This window comes from Xenopus laevis, chromosome 1S (genome assembly GCF_017654675.1).
Source record: "Xenopus laevis strain J_2021 chromosome 1S, Xenopus_laevis_v10.1, whole genome shotgun sequence".
In the NCBI taxonomy this organism is placed as follows: domain Eukaryota; kingdom Metazoa; phylum Chordata; class Amphibia; order Anura; family Pipidae; genus Xenopus; species Xenopus laevis.
In genome coordinates, this window is record NC_054372.1 from 119137964 (window position 1) to 119143876 (window position 5913).

General features: G+C 44.3%; 1 pseudogene; it reads left to right on the forward strand.

Moving 5' to 3' along the window:
* Positions 1-386: 386 nt before the first annotated feature.
* LOC121398966 lies at positions 387-4969 on the forward strand (annotated as a pseudogene).
* The last annotated feature ends 944 nt before the right edge of the window (positions 4970-5913 follow it).

A 5913-nucleotide genomic window follows, 5' to 3' on the forward strand; every position in this document is an offset into this window, starting at 1 on the left:
AAATATAATAACAGTATATACATAAATAACACAGTTATTGATATTTTTATACCCAGAGTGTATTGCTTCCCAGAATTCTAGCATCTAGAAATGTGCTGCTGCTAGATGAAAGGTCTCTATTAAAATTTGTTAGACTATTAGTGCAAGTTGTAATATCAAGTATAATAGTGACACCTGCTGGAGCTACAGAAAATTAAACATATTACAAGGTATTTTGGGCCTTCCAGTTGCTTCAGGATTATCACTTAGTAGAAAGTAGCTGGTCATTAATCATCAGCAGAAATATAGCTTGACTTTGGAGTATCCAACTATCTAACATAAGAGTTATCCTATATAATAAAGTCCAAGTGTCTCTGCATCCAGTCCCAGTCCCTGTGTCCGTGGAAATGCGCTACTGCGCATGTGCATCTCCTAGCAACATAGCAATATATGTTCTAGCGCAGCCAATAGGAAGGGAGCAAGTCGGTTCTAGGCTAATCCAGTGCTCCGCGCAGGCAGGAGCCGGAGGGAAATGCCTTGAGCTCTCTCGCACAGAAGGTGGCCCGGCAGAGTTTTCACAGCAGCGGAGGGGTCGGTCTGGGCCTGTCAGAGGAGAACTTGGGACAGCTGTGGAAAATGTGCCAGGTGCGGGGCGGAAGATGTGGGTCTGGGTCCTGGGAGCGACTCGGCGAGTCGGCTTGGGAGGGAAGGGCCCGCGGCCGCCCATGACTTACATGCACATCTGTGAGACTTCGTGCTTCGGCATGGGAGTGTTCCTGCTGCGCCCCGGGGACTGTATCCCGCTGCACGACTACCCGTGGATGCACAGTCAGCTTAAGGTGCTCTACGGCAAGTTCCACATTAACGGCTTTGATCGGCTGGAAGCGGCCGGTGCAGCAGACAAGGAGCCCCTCAAAATTCTCACTTTCACCCCTCCGCTGCTCCCATTCCAGTGCGGCTCTGTGAGCCTGGTAGCGATGCGCTCCGTGCGAGAGTTCGGGATAACAGCCCGTCCTGCCTGCTAGCTCCACACAGGGGGAACCTGCATCACATCAGCGCATTGGATGGGCCCGCTGCCTTCCTGGTCATCCTGGCACCCCCGACGACACCCAGCGGATGACAGGTATTGTCACTACTACAGCTCGATGATTTCTGGTGTGGGGGGAGCCGGGGCACAGGTACAGATTTGGGGCCATATTTAAGGCTGACTGCTGGCACAATTACAGATTTGGGGGCATATTTATGGCTGACTGCTGGCACAGGTACAGATTTGGGGGCATATTTATGGCTGACTGCTGGCACAACAGGTACAGATTTGGGGGCATATTTATGGCTGACTGCTAGCACAGGTACAGATTTGGGGGCATATTTATGGCTGACTGCTAGCACAGGTACAGATTTGGGGGAATATTTATGGCTGACTGCTGGCACAGGTACAGATTTGGGGGCATATTTATGGCTGACTGCTGGCACAATTACAGATTTGGGGGCATATTTATGGCTGACTGCTGGCACAATTACAGATTTGGGGGCATATTTATGGCTGACTGCTGGCACAATTACAGATTTGGGGGCATATTTATGGCTGACTGCTGGCACAGGTACAGATTTGGGGGCATATTTATGGCTGACTGCTGGCACAACAGGTACAGATTTGGGGGCATATTTATGGCTGACTGCTGGCACAGGTACAGATTTGGGGGCATATTTATGGCTGACTGCTGGCACAACAGGTACAGATTTGGGGGCATATTTATGGCTGACTGCTAGCACAGGTACAGATTTGGGGGCATATTTATGGCTGACTGCTGGCACAACAGGTACAGATTTGGGGGCATATTTATGGCTGACTGCTGGCACAACAGGTACAGATTTGGGGGCATATTTATGGCTGACTGCTAGCACAGGTACAGATTTGGGGGCATATTTATGGCTGACTGCTGGCACAGGTACAGATTTGGGGGCATATTTATGGCTGACTGCTGGCACAATTACAGATTTGGGGGCATATTTATGGCTGACTGCTGGCACAATTACAGATGTGGGGGCATATTTATGGCTGACTGTTGGCACAATTACAGATTTGGGGGCATATTTATGGCTGACTGCTGGCACAGGTACAGATTTGGGGGCATATTTATGGCTGACTGCTGGCACAACAGGTACAGATTTGGGGGCATATTTATGGCTGACTGCTGGCACAGGTACAGATTTGGGGGCATATTTATGGCTGACTGCTGGCACAGGTACAGATTTGGGGGCATATTTATGGCTGACTGCTGGCACAATTACAGATTTGGGGGCATATTTATGGCTGACTGCTGGCACAAGTACAGATTTGGGGGCAATATTTATATAAATGAAAAGTTTCATCAATGTGTTGTAAGGTTTGTTTATTAAAAAACTGTAATGGTAAGGTGGGAAATGGTAATACAAGATGAGGGGGGCGCTAATTGAAGTCCTTGCCTAGGGTGCCAAACTACCTTGGCCCGGCCCTGCCCACGGATATGTTCTAGCGCCCGTTAATTTAACGGGCTTAATGTCTAGTTAGTAATAATAAGGTAGTACCAAAGCATGACAACCTATTAAGCTGGCCATAGACGCAAAGATCTCATCATACGAATCGAGGATTCGTACGATTTTCGGACCGTGTGTGGAGAGTCCCGACATTTTTCGTCCGGCAGAGATCGGTCGTTTGGTTGATCGGACAGGTTAAAAGATTTCTGTCGGCTTCCAATAATATCTCTGCGTGTATTGCCGATCGTACGATTTTCAGAGGGAGACTGTCACTAGCTTTTGTCAGACATAACTTTCGTACGATTGCTGTCAGGGGCAGAACATTGGCTGATCTGTTCTTTTGTACTTTATTTGATCAGAATGGTTAGTGGTAGGTCGGGAGATGGAGAAATCCGATCATATGATGATTCGTACGATTGGATCTTTGCGTCTATGGCCAGCTTTATACAACTCCAATATGTATAACTATGTGTCCAACTTGTATTACTCAGCACTGCATATATAGGGATTACAACTGAAAATACATATGTGCAGGGTCAAACTGGGCCCTGCTGCCCCAAGTCCCGCTATTAGCGCCATCCCTCCTACCTCCCTCCCGGCCCCCGGTTATGGCAGCGAACAGGAAAAAGGTATGTGCGGGGGGCCAGAGGGGGGTTGTAGCTGTGGAGTGGGGGAGGACCCGGCCAGCTTGTCTTTGCCAATGGGACACAGGGGGCCTGTGGGGGCAGTGTGGGGTCCCAAAGCAGCTGCCCCGGTGGGCCCCAGGCCCCCAGCCCAACCCTGCATACATGCATTAATATATGTAAAATACAAAAAAGGGGGGTTGTGGGAGCACTCCAAGGCTAAGTTAAAATGTGTTTCAAAACAATAGTAGTGCTACTAATTTGGCCAATTAATCAATGCACATTCTCTGGTCCCCTGTCTCACAAGTAATTCAGTATATATGCAAGTGAATGTATTTACAAAAGCAGGGGTTTTCAGTTACAAAGTTATGATCATAAAGTTGATAAGCCACCATACTACGTCACACGGTGGTCCCTAACTTGTTTACCTCTGGTCATAGTATAAAAAGTCTTGTACCTCTCTGCATAGTAGCATTACTTGTAATCAGTGTCTCCTGAACCTTGGTTTCAGTCAGGGCTAGATCCTCCCCCGACACTAGCTTTTGCAGAAAGACTGCCCAAACCAACACCTTTTTTAAAAGCACAGGACCACCATTTGTTTAAAGGGGCGGGTGTGGGGGTTCTACAAATCACATGAAGCTTAGCCTGCAGCTTCTGGCTACAATACAAAAAAGGGGGGTTGTGGGTACACTCCAAGGCTAAGTTAAAATGTAAGTGCTACTGATTTGGCCAATTAATCAATGCACATCCCCTGGTCCCCTGTCTCATAAGTAATTCGGTATATATGCAAGTGCCTGTGTTTACAAAAACAGGGGTTTTTAGTAACAAAGTTATGATCATAAAATTTGATAAGCCACATTAATATACGTACACATTGTAAGCCTGTACTTTTATCATCAGTATACAGCCATTTAATACAGGGGTATACTTCCTCTAAGGGGTCCCTCTGATTTCAGGTGGTGCCATTCCCTGGACACCTGGCAATGTCTCAATATCAATGAAAAACACAAAATTGGAGCTCAACACACCAATGCCCTTGTAAGTGCTTAACCTGCTTATTTACTTGTTACTACATCTGCCTAAAAACTGTCTGTAAGTATACGGATGGCATCATGGCTTTGTACACAGAGCTGGGAAATATGTTGGTGCTATAAAAATACATGTTAATAATAATTACGAAAAGCTCAAGAAAAGAGACGGCACTTCTGAAACTTGGGATTTATTCGAGTTCCTGCAAAAAACAGGTTTTTTGCAGGAACTCGAATAAATCCCAAGTTTCAGAAGTGCCGTCTCTTTTCTTGAGCTTTTCGTTGAATCTACAGTGGGGACACTGCTGGACTGTGCACCTGAATCGCGAGGGGGGAACGGTGAGCTGTGCGGTCCTTATCTTTTTCTCTACTTAATAATAATTAAACTGCAACAATTCTACCAACTCAAGCACACAGGTTACTGTGCAAAAAAAGGGCATATCTTATTGGCACAGTACTGTGTGTAGTAGGTACAAATTCTATTTTCTGTAGTATGGGCAACAACTAGCAACACTAGAGATGAAAGAGACAGAGGGCAGTATATAGACATAATATTCTCTTTCACTTATTCTACTGGAAATGCTAAATGCTTGCTCTTAGTTATTTGCCCAGGCCAAACTTTGCCCATGTACCGTATTCACTGTAGTGAACAAATAGCATATTTTATGTTGTTTAAACATGAGCAAATCCAAATTCTTTCATTGAATTTAGATTTAGGTTTTGACTGTTCTGTACCCTCTAAATGAATTATTTAATGTTTCACGGTTAACATCACAGGGTATTCAGAGTGAAAGTCAAGAAAGGGGAGCCCAAAATAAGTGAAATATCAGGAAAATAAAAATCGAAGGGACTTCGTTAATGTTATAAAGATCATGGTAAGACATGGGGCTGATTCAGCCACAGTAATGTGGTCCCCCAAATTTTAGGGGGACACAGAAATGAGTTTGCTGTGGGTCCTAGTAACTTCCATATACACCACTGAATTTATACATCTTATATAATAATATGCAGATATGAATGGAGACTATAAATACTGTATGTGTTTTATAAGATGATGAATATTCAGAATGGGTATCTGTAAAAGATGAATAGGCTGCAGAGTTTTCAACATTAAAATAGTTTATTTAATATAGTTTTTTGGATGCTACAAGTATTTGCTGATATACAGAAAGTCTTTTCCAGGAACACGTTTAATTCAGGCAAGTCCGTCATAGCTGGTAAATGTGTATCCCGTGGCTTTATTCAATTTTCCGGATCTTTGTAGAACCTTCTGCTCACCAGACACGAATTCTAGAATGAAAAGGAGAGAGAGAATGATATAGAGATGAGAGTTTGATCATATTTGAGCCCCGGCTTGTCATATCCTTACTCAAACAGTTCTAAGGAACAGGAGCAGAGCATGATGATTAGTGACCTGTAAATATATACTATATGGAAGCATCACTAATAAACCCAGCCAGACAGGAAGGTGCCAGTCTTGAAATATATGATCTAAGGTAACATTGGGGTTTTTATGTGTGTGGTGGATGATAAATTTTATGATTTTCAATGTTTGAATAAAGTGGCTGATTTTAAATATATATGCACTTGCAGAGAATATATTACTGGTAAAGCATATTGAGTATTCCCATTCAGTACAAATGTTGCCATTGTTTCATTCTAGCACAAAATGAAACTTTAACGTAAGTGACTGACCCCTGCTGGTTATATTAATCAATTGTATAATGACCGTACCAGGGCTGCACTGAATCCACATTTTCTGGATC